General features: G+C 42.0%; 1 protein-coding gene across 1 annotated transcript in view; it reads right to left on the bottom strand.

Moving 5' to 3' along the window:
- PDE4D (phosphodiesterase 4D) overlaps positions 1 to 16,511 on the bottom strand; it is a 659,227-nt gene that overhangs the window by 549,605 nt on the left and 93,111 nt on the right. The gene's annotated exons all lie outside the window — the stretch shown is intronic.

Raw genomic sequence — 16,511 nt, 5'->3', positions numbered from 1 at the left:
ACTATCCATGTACAAAGTCTTCTCCTCCCACCCTGGTTCATTTGCTCTTACGTTGCCATTCAGACTATTGCTACTTAGCAAGATCTAGGTCTCAGCATGTGTCATGTAATGTAGATATAGATTCCTGCTGGGAAATCAAGACATGCAATGTTCTGCCCCAGTAAGAGATGGAATTTGGCTTTTAAGTGACATTATTTATAAAGCACATGCAGTGAAAAGTATGTAGACAAAAGTGTGATAGCTTTTGTCTAAGTTTCAAACTTCATATGTAGAAAACTCAATAATTTATATACCTAATGGAGAAATTGGGCAATATTGCCTCTAAGCACTTTCTACAGTTCACTTATGTTTTGAAGTCAGTTTTCTCAAGACATGGTAATTCAAAATTTATCAGGAGAAACATGGCATATACACTGAAAAAAATATCCCCCATCTCATTAAAAAATTGATGTTTTTCTCAATCCCTTAGCCAAAAATATTGAGTATGTTAGTTCATTTTTTTTAAATCACGTTGCAATCAGTTGTAGTTTGCATTTATTTAAGAGCATGCAAGCTACCTAAGTGTCACTTTGATATTGCGGCATTGGCTTTTTCAGGTGAGCCCTAATTTTTTTATTTATTTTCTTTTTATTTTTATTATTACATTTTACAGCAAAATGCCTCAATTAAGATGATGTTATATAATCTGGTAAGACAGCTAACAGAAATTGGCTCAGTTTACACATTGTAACAGTTTATTTTGGATGTTGCATAGTTACTTTCATTAGCTTTCTGGATCTTACATAGGAAAGGAAGATGACTGGTCATCAACATCCTATGAGAGATCCAAATAATGTTCTAAACCAGTAGGTAGGACCATGAAATAACTATAAGCAAGTCTGAAAAGCATAGGTGCAAGCTAACAGCTAGGAACCTAGAGCAACTGCAAAGCTCGAAAGTTGTACCAAAGAAAGCCTGGTATTCAGGAGGGCCACATATCTTAGTGAAATTCCATCAACTGAAATTCCATCAAAAAGAAAAGGTGAACTCACTAGTAATTGAGCCTGTTGGTAGAGTATCCTGAATTTAAAAATAAAGGGGAAATGAGAATAGAAACAGAGTACAGAGCAGTAAGAAAAGCAGATAGATCTGAAGAACAAATAGCTGTCTAGAATGCAGGATCTGAGATAGGAGTGCTAACCCTAGACCAAGTTTAGGCCACTTTTATTCTTCAAGCTGTGGAATGACAAGGCAGAGGCAGGTAACCCACAAACAGTCTTTTGGAGGCATCAAAATAATAAGCTATTTTTGTTAGGACTTACTGAAAGCATAGTGGGCTGGGACAATTTTAATTGGTTCTATGAAGAGACAAAGGGAGGAGCTGGAAAATTTCTGTTTATTCTGTGCATTTAAATGTGAAAAGTACAAATAACAGAAGTGGAATATAGAAGGACAAACTGCACAATTTTGTTCCCTCTGATCTCTCTCTGTACAGGGACATGGAACAAACACCTCACAGGGTCTCATTTGGGTTTGGGGAATATTATTCAAGATCCATCTCCAAAGCATGAGCTGCAACCAACCCACAAGTTTCATCAAAAACCTTGGAAATGGTTTGTCTCCTAGATCCACTTTGAAAATCAAAACATTTACATCAACCCAGCCCAAGTTCTGAAGGAAGAGACCAGCACTTTAAGAGGTCTTTTGCTGCACAGACTTGGCTAAAGATAATGCTGCTTGTCTCTTTCTGTTAGCTGTGTTCTCACACTGTATTGAAGATCTATCAAAAGACAAGTTCTCTGAAACCTGATGAAAACCCTTTTTCACTGAGACCAAAAATGAGAGAATGATATTGTCAAGTGCTTTAAAATCCACAGGTAGCTTGATTTAGCTCTAAAGAACTGTTACTGGGTAAATTAGTATTAATTCAATACAGATACGATAGAAAGATTCTAGTAACCAGTTTGCAAATTATAATTGTTAAAGGAATTTAATGAAAAGCAGAACTTCCCCAGAACTTGGACATTTTCTTCCTTTTTTGAAGCTGGATTTTTGTCCAAATCATATCAAAGTTAAAAAGGAGAGAGAGAGAAAAAAAAAAATAATGGACAAACCAGATTTTCCCAGATGCTGCAATGCTGAAGGAAATAGTCAAGAACATGAAGACTTAACTAGCACTTTGATGGATATTACTATGTTTCCCAACCTCAAGCCACCAGAAGCATCTGCCCAGGGGCTACAGATCACACAGCTTCCCCTGTTCATAGGCTGGCAGGAGGAAAGTTTGCATTGTTCCATGTGAGATGCTATGTAAGGTGACCAGACTCAAGTTACTCTGAATGCAGTGCACTAGGTGAGAGAAATCCATTATTTTCTAGAAAAACAAGTTTGCTCTGTGGTGGGTTGACCCTGGCTGGATGCCAGGTGCCCACCAAAGCCATTCTATCACTCCATCTCTTCAACTGGAGAGGGAGAGAAAATACAACAAAGAGCTTGTGGGTCGAGATAAGGACAGGAGAGATCACTCACCAATTACCGTCACGGGCAAAACACACTCAGCTTGGGGAAAATTAACTCAATTTATTACAAATCAACCAGAGTAGGGTAATGAGAAATAAAACCAAATCTCAGAACACCTGCCCCCCACCGCTCCCTTCTTCCCGGGCACAACTTCACTCCCGGATTCTCTACCAACCCCCCCCCTCAGCGGCACAGGGGGATGGGGAAGGGGGTTTATGGTCAGTTCATCACACGTTATTTTCTGCCGCTTCATCCTCCTCAGGGGCAGGACTCATCACACTCTTCCACTGCTCCAGCGTGGGGTCCCTCCCACACGAGACAGTCCTCCATGAACTTCTCCAACATGGGTCCTTCCCACGGGCTGCAGTTCTTCACGAACTGCTCCAGCGTGGGTCCTTTCCACGGCGTACAGTCCTTCAGGAGCACACTGCTCCAGCGTGGGTCCCCCATGGGGTCACAAGTCCTGCCAGAAAACCTGCTCGAGCATGGGCTCCTCTCTCCACAGATCTGCAGGTCCTGCCAGGAGCCTGCTCCAGCGTGGGCTTCCCACAGGGTCACAGCCTCCTTCGGACATCCATCTGCTCCAGTGTGGGGTCCTCCCCGGGCTGCAGGTGGATATCTGCTCCACCGTGGACCTCCGTGGGCTGAAGGGGGACAGCCTGCCTCACCATGGTCTTCCCCACGGGCTGCAGGGGAATCTCTGCTCTGGTGCCTGGAGCACCTCCTCCCCCTCCTTCTTCACTGACCTTGGTGTCTGCAGGGTTGTTTCTCTTACATGTTCTCACTCCTCTCTCCAGCTGTCATTTCTGTCTGTCCCAACTTTTTTTCCCTTCTTAAAAATGTTATCACAGAGGTGCTACCACTATCGCTGATTGTCTCGGCCTTGGCCGGTGGCAGGTCCGTCTTGGAGCCGACTGTCATTGGCTCTGTCAGACATAGGGGAAGCTTCCAGCAGCTTCTTACAGAAGCCACCCCTGTAACCCCCCCGCTACCAAAACCTTGCCACACAAAGCCAATACAGCTATTATCTGTTTTCAGGACTATATTTGAAATTTTTCTGAATGGAATTATGTATTCATTTAAGGAAAGCTGATCATTGTTTTTTTCATTAAAGCTTCCTGATGTACATTCACAGCATATGCTTTCTGCATTTCTAGGCTCTGTATTTGTGTGTGCAGACATGTATGTGTACACAGATAGAAGGTGGCGTATATAGCAAGTGTCATAAAGAAAAAAGTGTATAGCATATAAGAAAACAAAGCTCATTTTGCACATACAGTCACAGCTGTTTCTGAAAGCCACTGCTAAAGGAACACAATATAAATTGTAAAACTCCAATAACAAGAGCACAATCTAGGAGTTCAGGGGCAGTCTTAATTCTGAAATTTAGTGCTCTTGTCAGCCTACTCAAACTTTAATAGTACTCAACTGTTACTCGCATTCTGTTTCAAATTATTCATGTCTCCTGTTGCTGTCAGTGGCCAAATGCCCTTGGTTTGGTTGGGATAAAGTTAATTTTCACAGGAAGCTGGAAGGGGGCACAGCCAGGACAGCTGACCCAAACTAGCCAAGGGGGTATTCCATACCATGTGACGTCATGCTCAGTATATAACTGGGGAGTGGGCTGTGAGATGGAGGTGGTATCACAGCAGGGGAAGTGGCAGAGTGACAGGTTGCAGGTGGTGAGCAATTGCACTGTGCATCACTCATTTTACATATTCTTTTATTAGTATTATTATTGTAACTTCTCTCCTTGTGTTGTCCCAGTAAACTGTCCTTATCTCAACCCACAAGGTTCTACTTTTTTTTTCCTTTCTCCTTTCTGATTCTCCTCCCCATCCCACTGGGGGTTGGGGGGAGGAGTGAGCGAGCGGTCTCATGGTGCTTTGCTGCCAGCTGGGCTTAAACCACGACAGTCCTTTTTGGCTCAGAACGTGGGGCAAGAAGGGGTGAGCTAATGACAAATCTGGTCAGAGCATGTTAAAAGAAATTTGTTATACACATTTTTTATATTTGTTAAATAGCCACTGGTTGCAATGTTCATTTGTTCATATGGTGGTATTATGTAAGTTCTTATATGCACTGCAGTGATGTTTATCACCTCTGGGAGAGGGATCGGGATTTTTTGCTATACTGGGTAATGCCGACTTATGAAATGATTACATCACTGGTCATGAGGTTGAGTCAGCAGTTGTATGTGGCATTGTTGTCATTCCCGTACCTCGGGCGCCTTCTATCGGAATTTGTTGGTAATCGCACCAAATCGATGGGGAAGTCGGGGAGGGGGGGGATACCTTCTCCGATTCGTTCATCTCCCCTTTCTCCTTCAGGCTAATTACAACAGCTTTAAGAATTTTTAATATCCTTGGGTTGCGCAAGCCAGCATGTTGCTATTGCTATGCCTCCTGAATGTGTTTCAGGTCTTGTTTAGGGCTATAAAAACGTTTCTTAAGAATACCACCCAGAGATCTGCCCCAAGGCTGAATTGTCATGGGTGGCATGGCACGTGGGAGAATATGGGCAGGTATCTAGAGAACTTTTCGCCTCCAAAGTTTGGAGCTTCACTCCCGAACAACTACAGGGTCCCGATAAAGTGATAGCTTATTTAAAAAGAAAATGCTGTGGCTGTTCCAAAGAGGCACAACTTACTGCACTGTGCTGGGCCTTGGCCAATATCTACCAAACACTGCTTCATACTATGCAGCACCCTCAGGTGGAAAGGAGGGAAAACAGACCGACAGGCACTGTGACTGCCCCAACCCTGGCCACAGGCACTGTGGCTACCCCAAACCAGGCAACAGGCACTGCGGCTACTCAAATCCCAGTGACAGGCACTGCAGCTGAACCAGCAAACCAACCCAAGCCTGTATCAGTCACCCCTATACAGAAGAAGAAATGCACAAAGAAATCAGTTCGCTTAGTGAGGGATGAAGGGGAACCTGGGTCATCAGAAGAACAGGAAGAAGAGGCAGAACCTGAGATAATCACCTGATCCCTATCCCTGAGTTGAGTGATATGCAAAAGGATTTTGGTCACCATCCAGGCAAGCACATTGTTACTTGGCTGCTCCAATGTTGGGATAATGGGTCTAATAGTTCGGAACCAGAGGGTAGGGAAGTCAAGCAGCTAGGATCCCTGCCTAGGGAAGGGGGCGTTGACAAAGCAATTGGGAAAAAGACATAAGTCTTCAGCCCCTGAAGGCAACTTCTGTCAGGTGTGAAGGAAAGATACCCCTTCAAGGAAGATGTTACATGTCACCTAGTCAAGTGGACCACCATGGAGAGAGGTATCCAGTACCTGAGGGAATTAGCCGTGCTAGAGGTGATTTATAAATAATCCGGAAAATGAGTAGTCACCCACAGATCCAGAGGAAGTCCAATGCATACAACCCATGTGGCAGAAGTTTCTATGAAGTGCACCACCATCGTATGCCAACTCACTGGCACTAATGTCCTGGAAAGAAGGCAATGGACAAATGGTGGATGAAGTGGCTGTCCAACTCCAGCAATACAAAGGAAGTCTCTCTTCCTCCCTACAGGCCTGTGTCTCAGCTGTAGAGGAACTGTCCCAGGAGTTCCAGAAATTCAAAGTGGATATATCTTTCTCCCCACCTGTGTGGGCCCGGATCTCAGCTATTAGGAGTAAGTGTTCCTCTGTGCTCAGGAAAGAGGAGATAGAATGTACACACAATGGGCTACCCTATGGTTTTACCTGCGTGACCATGGAAACCACATGAGGAAGTGGGATGGAGAACCTACCTCAACCCTAGATGCACAGGTACATGAGTTGTGAGAAAAAGCAATCAGAAAAAGAGGATTCCTCCTGGAAAAATGCTGCTCCAGTTGACAGCGGGCAGTTCCCCAGACAGAGTAGAAGGGCTGATCTCATTTCTGATCCTCTTGAAGGGACTTCCGCTTCATGTTTACAAAAAGTGAGTAACAAATACTATGGCCAGGATTAGAGGGGCCCTGCCTCCAGCCAGGTGGAGGAAAGGGACAACCGGGTCTACTGGATGCTGTGGATTCGATAGCCTGGCACATCAGACCCACAGGAGTATAAGGCTCTAGTGGACATTTGTGCACAATGTACCCTAAAGCCATCAAGCTATAAAGGGGCAGAACCCATCTCTATTTCTGGAGTGACAGGGGGATCCCAGCAGCCAGCTGTATTGGAAGCTGAAGTGAGTCTAACTCGGAATGAGTGGCATAAACACCCCATAGTGACTGGCACAGAGGCCCTGTGCATTCTCGGCATAGGCTACCTCAGGAGAGGGTATTTCAAGGACCCAAAAGGCCTGTGGTATAGCTGCATTGGAGACGGAGGAAACTGAACAGCTGTCCACCTTGCCCAGTCTCTCTGAAGACCCTCAGACCCTTTGGTTGCGGGGTTGCTCAGGGTTGAAGAGCAACAGGCGCCAATTGCTACAACAGTGCACCAGCAGCAATATTGCATGAACCGAGACTCCCTGATTGCCACCCATAAGACAATTTGTCGACTGGAGAGCCAAGGAGTGATCAGCAAACCTCACTCACCCTTTAATAGTCCCAGTGTGGGACTTCAATATGGCCAGTGTGGAAATCTAATGGAGAGTGGAGACTAACAGTTGACTATCGTGACCTGAATGAAGTCACACCACTGCCAAGTGTGCCAGACATGTTAGAACTTCAATACAAACTGGAATCAAAGGCAGCCAAGTGGTACACCACAATTGATACTGCTAATGTGTTTTTCTCAATCCCTTCGGCAGTGGAGTGAAGGCCACAGTTTGCTTTCACTTGGAGGGGCATCCAGTACACCTGGAATTGACTGCCCCGGGGGTGGAAACACAGCCCCACCATTTGCCATAGAGTGATCCAGGCTGCACTGGAGAAGGGTGAAGCTCCAGAACACCTGCAATACATTGATGACATCATCGTATGGGGCAACACAGAAGAAGAAGTTTTTGAGAAATGGAAGAAAATAATCCAAATCCTTCTGAGGGCTGGTTTTGCCATAAAACAAAGGTCAAGAGACCTGCACAGGAGACCCAGTTTTTAGGAATAAAATGGCAAGACGGACATTGTCAGATCCCAAAGGATGTGATCAACAAAATAGCAGCTATGTCTCCAGTGACTAATAAAAAGGAAACACAGGCCTTCTTAGGTATTTTGGGGGTCTGGAGAATGCATATTCCAAATTAGTCTGATTGTAAGCCCTCCCTGTCAAGTGACCTGGAAGAAAAATGATTTCAAATGGGGCCCCTGTCCTGGTTGCAGCTGGGATAGAATTAATTGTCTTCCTAGTAGCTGGTATAGTGCTATGTTCTGAGTTCAGTACGAGAAAAATGTTGATAACACTGATGTTTTCAGTTGTTGCTAAGTAATGTTGAGTGTAAGTCAAGGATTTTTCAGCTTCTCATGCCCAGCCAGCAAGAAAGCTGGAGGGGCACAAGAAGTTGGCACAGGACAGAGCCAGGGCAGCTGACCTAAACTGGCCAAAGGGGTATTCCATACCATGTGACATCACATCTAATATAGAAAATGGGGGGAGTGGGGGTGGGGGATCACCACTCGGGGACTAATTGGGCGTCAGTCAGTGGGTGGTGAGCAATTGCACTGTGCATCATTTGTATATTCGAAGCCTTTCATTATTGCTGTTGTCATTTTATTAGTGTTATCATTATCATTGTTAGTTTCTTCTTTTCTGTTCCATTAAACTGTTCTTATCTCAACCCAGGAATTTTACTTCTTTTCCCCGTTTTTCTCCCCCAGCCTACCTGGGGGGGGGGGATGGGGAGTGAGTGAGCGGCTGCGTGGTGCTTAGTTGCTGGCTGGGGTTAAACCACAGCAGTCCTGAACAAAAGCCTTTGAACAAATTAAGCCGGAGATTGTTCCTGCAATAGCCCTTGGGCCAGTTTGGGCAGGACAAGATGTTAAAAATGTGCTCTCTACCACAGCCAGGGAGAATGGCCCAACCTGGAGTCTCTGGCAGAAGCACCTGGGGAGACTCCAGGCTGACCCCTGGGGTTTTGGAGTCAGGGATACAGAGGATCTGAGGCTCACTATACTCCAACTGAAAAAGAGATATTGGCAGCATATGAAGGAGTTCGAGCTGCCTCGGAAGTGGTTGGTACTGAAACACAGCTCCTCTTAGCACCCCGACTGCCAGTGCTGGGCTGGATGTTCAAAGGGAGGGTCTCCTCTACACATCACGCGACTGATGCCACATGGAGTAAGTGGGCCGCACTGATCACACAACGAGCTCACATAGGAATTTTGGAAGTGATCATGGACTGGCCAGAAGGCAAAAATTTCTGAATATCACCAGAGGAGGAGGTGACATGTACTGAAGAGACCCCATTGTATAATAAACTGTCAGAAAATGAGAGGCAATATGCCTTGTTTACTGATGGGTCCTGTCGCACTGTGGGAAAGCATCACAGCAGGGGAAGTAGCAGAGTGACAGGTTGCAGGTGGTGAGCAATTGCACTGTGCATCACTCATTTTACATATTCTTTTATTATTATTATTGTAACTTCTCTCCTTGTGTTGTCCCAGTAAACTGTCCTTATCTCAACCCACAAGGTTCTACTTTTTTTTTCCTTTCTCCTTTCTGATTCTCCTCCCCATCCCACTGGGGGTTGGGGGGAGGAGTGAGCGAGCGGTCTCATGGTGCTTTGCTGCCAGCTGGGCTTAAACCGCAACACCAAAGAAGAGTAATCCTTGCCAGGGAGTTATCTGTGTTTTTCTATAACGATATGTATGAAACCATTTCCATTTTCCACAAAAATATCTAGCAAATTATTTTGCCAGTGACTACAATATTTGTTCCACTACAAACATCCTCCATGTAACTGCTTCTTACTACTCTTCAGTACTCTTAGCATTTATATATATCGTACTTCCAAATGGTTGACATTTGTATATTTCTGTTAAAACTATTTAATATTTGTATTGCAAGTATGTCAAGAACCTCATCATGCTGGAGAACCAGTTGGTTTAGCCATTGCAGGCACTCTGACAGGCACAGAGATTTTGTAATGTGACGGAAAAGGACTTAACTGCAAGGTTCAAGCAAGCGACTTGAACTTCACTCACAGACTTAACTGCAAGGTTCAAGCAAACGACTTGAACTTCATTCACAGACTTAACTGCAAGGTTCAAGCAAATTATTTACTTGAACTTCACTTACAGACTTAACACACCACTATTGCAGGTTTTACAGATACAATGGAGGAATGCACTACTGCAATTTTTTAAGGCAAGAGTAGTACATTATTAAAACCACAAGCGATTCACAGACAACCACAAGCACACACGCGTTTACAAACTTAAAGCATAAACAGTATTCACTTACCCCTCCAGGTAAGGGCTTTCAATCCCGGGGAAGTTACCTTGACCAGCATCCCAATCAAGGGGGGGAAGGGTTTCCTTCACAAGCCAACTGTATAGTTGGAGAAGTGACTCCCCCCCCATTTCCAATCTGAATCTTAGTGTATTTATCCCCTGACTTGTGGAATGGTGTGTATGACTATGTCTGAGTGGATTATGATATATTCCTAAATGGATTATGCATATCTGAGTGGAGTTTCCCCTTATCTTTCCTTTGTTGGTCTGTGATTGTTTGAATACACAAGGTTGTCATTTGAAACTGAAGCTGAAACCCTTTTTTTTTTTACCTTGCTTGCTCAGGCAACTGAATAGTGGTTGGATTGAGACTCAGGGCATACTATTTGTTAAGGGATTTCAAGGCTCAGTTCAGGTTTTGTTTCTCTGAATGGCACAGCCACCACCTTGTTTAGTTTAGGGTTTATCAGACAACCCAGGACTAAGCTGTCTACACAGCTCCCCATGAGTTGCCTCTCCAGAGACACAGGGCCTCAAGGCAATCCAAGGCTGGGTCATTTTTGTAACCCCCCATGAGTCGCCTGTGTGCACTAGACATGGTGAAACTCATTTGTGAACTATGAGCTGGACAATCCACACATATTGACCACAACAACCTGCAATTTAAAATGACAAGTGAAAGATAAGTAGGAAAGGAATGTACTTTAGGAAAGGAATTACACAATATTGCATTTCCCTCCATATATACTGTGCATCAGTCACATGCTCATTCCCCTTATGTGTCCCTCACTTTATCAGCATCAGTCAGCCTTCTCCTAGGCACCATTTCAAAATTTGGTCTGAAAGAAGGAATCAAAAGATGCAGCAATCGCCAGCTGAAGAGCCTGAAAGACAACCTTCATATTTAAAGAGAAAACAGTGTGGAGAAACTGAGTCATGGATAAGAAATATACAGTAATAAATAAGCGGGAAAGAAAAATAGGGAGAGACCATGTTGTCTGAATCTCTAATGCTACTATGCTTTAATTACATTATCCACCACCTTCATGCTTTTTTTGTACTCCTGCCTTGACCACCAGCCTTCTTCAGTGTGAAGTGCAATGTGTAAAGTCCTGATCTTTGTAGTTTTTCTTCCTAATTCATCTACTCCAGGCCCTCAGTTATTGCAGTTATCTATTTACTGTTTCCTTTCCTTTCCTAACCCTTTCATCTGTTTTTTTGGTTAAGTTTACACTCTTAAAGGTAAGTATATTCTCTTACAGTCATTGAGTGGGACCTTCAGGTTAATTTAATTTTATTTTCACCACTGCAGTAAATGATTACAAAGGTGAGAGCAGTTTCCCTCAAACAGAAAAAAACAGAGAGGTGGAGCTGGTTTCAGAGAACAAGAACTGGTTTGGGGCAATTAGTAAGCAGTAAAACACAGAAGTAGGTGTAATTCTGATACAAATAGCTGAGACATCCCAGACCTTCCCATGAAACAGGGCCTGAACAATCCACAGTGCCTCTCAAAAACTGCCTGAATTCCAGCACTGGGTGGAAAGATTCAGAAGTATAAAAGTAATCTCTATTGCTAGGAAGATACAGCCTCACATGTAGACAATTATCCCTGGAGATAGGAAGAACTGGGACAGAGGATGCCAGTGACACAACTGTGCAAGAACTCCAAAACATAAACACTCAGCTACACTTCAAGGGTTTGCTAGTGTAGCTGAGCTGTATAATTCTCTGTCAGACCCATTCAAACCATGAAGAGAATTCTTCTGTTGATGTAATTTAAACTAAATAAATGTTATTGGCCCACAGATTATTTTTAAATCTGCATAATTATGGATGACATTTGAATTACAGGTTACGTTCATTATGTCAGTTAGCATACAGATAGGACTATTTTCATGTTCCAAAATGGTGCAGTTATAAGTCGCAAACTTCTAAGTACTGGCCAAGTCTGAGATAAGGAGGTAAGACTTGCTTCAAAAAGGCTGGAACTTAGTTAAGAAGGTAGGCAGGAGCTGAACCAGGAGATGAGTCATGGAAAAAAGAGAATGATGACAAAAGCATGTGCATTAATGTCAGAAACGTCAGAGGCAGGAGGAAGAAAACCATGGAGAACAGATTTTGAGATCTGATCAGAATAGGATGGCTGGAAACATCAGTCAGAACATTCATGAAAGGCTGGAGAGGGTGGAAGACAGAAAGGAAGAAATCCAGAATGAGTGGGAGGGAAGGAACACATTTGCAATTGCTTTGTCAGGAATACACCAGTATCTTCCAGCTATATAACCCTTTCTCTCTCTCCAAAAGATAATTCCACATTTAAAATGGATAGTCAAATGTACACATGTGAATACAGTAAATTAATCCAAAACAATTTAATCAGTAGTAATTGACTATTAAAGGAATTAATTTATTAGAGGTCAAATCCAGCTATTCTTTCTCAGATTGGACTCTCACCATAGACATAAGTTACTAACCTCTGTAGAAGGAATGTTAGAAAACATACAGTAAGGGTTAAAGTTGCTCCACACGTTACTTACTCTTTCTTCGGGCATTTCCTATGCATCAGCTGCTGCTTTGCTTAAGGGAACTTGCTGCTTAAAATGTCAGTTCTGCCAGGCAACAACAGTAACTGACATTAAGGGAAAAGTAGCACTACTGAATGGGCTTCAATTTTCCCTTTAGCAATGTCCCACCTCTGCCTTTTCTATCCCTTGTTTCCTTTGCAAAGGCTGTATTACAGATGGAGGGGTGGAAGAAGGCAAAGAATACATAATGTAACTGCTTCCCATTAATAAAGAATGGTTAGTCCAAGCAATCTCACTCTAAATATCCTTCTATAAGCTAACAAATGGTCCTAACCACTGGCAATGAAAGAAAAATCAATTTATTTGGAAGCAATGCAAATTTATTATGAAAAATGCTTCTGGAACACTGCAAGCTTCTCCCATTTCTGTTGATGAATTGGTTACTTAGAACTATGGACCTGAAGCAAGGACTGCTGTCTGATAGAACTGCACTGTGACAGAAAAGGGCCTGGAATTGAACTAACTTGCAATTCCTTCACACTTTCTGTAGAGAACTACATCATTCTACTCTTTGATGTAGAGTATCTTCCCCTATTGCTGAATAGCTATTCTGGCTGGTGAGCAGAGGAGTGTACTGGATTTGGCTGGGACAGACACGATGACATTCCCTCTCCCTGACCATTTGCTTACAGAAGGAGTGGTGGACAAAGAGCCCCTCCCTCTTGTTGTCTTTGTGAGTCATAATCTAAGCAGAAATGAGCATAGGAATAAAGGAAGTCTTTAATTTCCTCTTCACTCGTCCCCATCATAAGCAAAGGTTATCACAATCTAGGCTTAAGTACTTTGGATGAAAACATCTCAGTGAGTCAGCTGTTTGCAAATAGCTCTCCGCCTTCCTTTGCATTTCATCTAGTATGGGTGCTCCATGTCTGCTTTGCATTCGCATGAGTTCCACACCCCTCACTCCCCCCGCAACTTCTTCATGCAGCTAAGCTCTCAGAAGCTTTGCTCCAATCTCTCTGAGCATTCCCTTTTGAGGTCCAGCATCATCTGATCCCATCAGTAGTCACAGCTTTGCTTTTAAAGTTTTGATCATAGAATGAGACAGCCATTTTGTCTCCTACTAGTGATCTGTTGTTTATCCAGAAATTACAGTTGTTGAAAATACACCTTTTACATGTAATACATTTATGAATTCAAAACAGTCTCACACTTCTAGGCTTTTACAGATATTCTTAAGCTAAAAGGCTGACCAAATACTGTTGAAGCTCTAATTTTGTTTTCTGCCCCCTGTTCCTTTTTTTTGTTGCTGTTGAAGCTGTTGAAATTACACAGTTTAAGCAGGCCCAGTTGCTAAACATATCCTCTTGGTTGGTTCATTTTCTTGCAATATAACTACTTTCTGATTTCACAAGAGTTGGCTCACTTCTGACACAATGTTCCAAGATGAACACCCACACAGTGTAACATTCAGACTTCATTCTTTTCCCCGCATATACTAGCACTCTCATCACCTGAAAGCAGAATCTTACTTCTTTTAGCTGACCAAATATGCCTCCAGTATACTCCCATAGAAATCTAGTTATTATAATATTCTATTCAAAAGTTATTTACTATTGATGGTGTATTAATCACTAGTAAAGCTGTGCTAATTTAACTGAAGATAGGCTGAAAGTTTGATTTTAAAAATACCAATTAGTAATGTATTTCATCATGGGTTTTGATAAAGAACAAATTATGTTGAAATTTGTAAAGCTGTGTGTAGAAATACATTGGCTTGTTCATCCAGTTATGAAAATAATATTAAGCCCTTCTAAAACACAAATAATAAAGTTCAGTGTTTTATTATAAAAACATTCCAAAAAGTCTCTTTCCATAGCAGATCAGTACTAACTAAAACCCCTATACCATACTAGAAGTAACTTTGTAAGCGGTGGGGAGAGAACCAAATTAGAGGGAAGGAGGGAGGGAAAGAACATTTAGCTGTATTTTCAGAAGTAGCAGATGGTAAATCATGGAAGTTAAAGCAATAAATCACCTAGAATATTCTAAGCAGTTCAAGACACCAGAAAAATAAGCATTTCAGGAAAGGAGGAATTTACTTATAAGGAACCCGTTTAAACAAACAAAAAGCTACCTAAGAAAACTGACTAAGAGGGGCTAGACAAATGGTACACATAGACTGAAAGGACAAAAATGCAGACATCCTCACTGAATACTGTGAGCAAGAGTGAAAGAAATAGCAGACTATTATATAAACCTTTATTACAACACACACTTAAATGCAACTCCATAGGCTACCAACAGAAGAATGAATAGCAATACTGTGCAAACCAGCCAGGGAGAGGGTGGAAGACTAGCAGGATTATACATATTGTGCTGTCTGCGGACATGAAGAACAAGCAATGGAATAAAAATCTATTAGAGGAAGAATAAAAATTAATATTAACAACATATTTTCAATGATAAGATCACTTGCAAATGATTTTTTTAAAACAGTACTAGACGTCGTATTGTCAGAAAAAAATGGAAAATTAAAAATGTCTTTTCTATCTGAAGTTTCTATTGTTCTACACTGTTAAGGTAAGCTTCAAATAGTTCATGATGCACAATTGGATATACATTTGGTGAAAAAACCAAAATGTTTGCACATATCTGCAGGTTCATCTTCTATATTAGATAAATTATGTTCAGTGACATTTGAAACCACTGAACCAAGATTTCATTTGCCACACTTCCTAGAAACATAAAAACCTTTTTGAAAGCTATGTGACAACATCCCGTGAAATAAAAATAAAAGCCATATTCCACTTTTCTTTTTAAGATTATTCAGTTCACTGGTGACATTTTTACATATTGATTAGGTGGTCTTTTGATTAAATGCCTGGTCTGGCAGACCATGGATAACTTTGACAATGCAAATTCAAATTGACAGACATGTAGGAAGATGGGAGATTTGATGTCACCATCATATGACATGAAAACTTTGGCTATACTCAACAAGTGTAATGAGACATTTCTCCAAAGTCCCTTTTATTCAAGTAGTGCCATTATTCCCCAAAAGCAGTAGTCAAGGAATTATTTAAAGAACATACTACCACATGGCTTAAAATAATTTCTAGGGATTACGTATTTTGCAACTTGAAAACAGCAAACAAACAGTAGGAAATATTTTATATACCCAGTTTAAAGAAAAATAGCTGCAGGTGGTTATGATTAAGTTCACACAGCAAGATGTCCTAGGATTTAACAGTAAAAATAATGAAGTTTATTTTGTTGGTTAAAGAATTCTCATTCAGGGCCCGACACGTTCAATATGTTTATTGAACTTTTAGAACTTAATTTGACAAAATATGTACTAGGATGTTTGTACTACAATATGACGATACTTTGAATTAATAAAGATGAATAGATTTGACAAAAAATCATTCAGTTAACTTAAACTGAAACAATGCTGGTCTTTCCCCCCAGATTGACCAAATCTCATTAGATCATCTAGCATTAAAATTTTATGCTTTGCAGTCTTTTAAAAATTTTATGGGCAGCCTCATGCTTCACATAATTCCTCAGCAGGTCAGACAACAGCAATAGTGAAGCTTCATTAAGCACTCTGAATACCTGTCTTCAGTTTGTTGAGACATTATCAGGCTGTGTATTTGATCCATATCTCAAACCGTGGCACCACGACGAATTTAGCATACTTCTGTCCCTTTCTCCCTATGGCTCTACATACATATGCTGATAACATGTACAGTAAAATTACAGGAAACAAAATGTTATCTACACAGAGAGAACTTTTATTAAAAAAAGAAATTCTTAAGAATAAGCCAAAAAGAGCAACAGCTCCCAACACCCAGGAGCTCAAGTAGATACAGCCTGCCACATTCAGGAAGCTCCACACCAGGCCCAGTCAGAGATGTCTGTGCTGCCTTTCCACACCTGAGACAACAGGAAGAAACTTGAGTAATTCGGAATAAAGTCAACTAAGCTCATCCTCTTGGTCCAACAACCAACTGCGTTGGATTAGAAAACAGAAGCAGCAAAGGGGAGAAGGAAGCAGACACATCAAGGCATTATTGGCAACAAAGCAGAGACAGCAGTCCCAGTATCATTACAGGGCAAAGTGGAAGATACTCATTGGAAGTTAAAATAATCTGGATCT

Source organism: Aquila chrysaetos, chromosome Z (assembly GCF_900496995.4).
Source record: "Aquila chrysaetos chrysaetos chromosome Z, bAquChr1.4, whole genome shotgun sequence".
Lineage (NCBI taxonomy): Eukaryota > Metazoa > Chordata > Aves > Accipitriformes > Accipitridae > Aquila > Aquila chrysaetos.
Note: the sequence above shows the minus strand (reverse complement) of the source record. Positions and strands in the feature narration are given on the sequence as shown.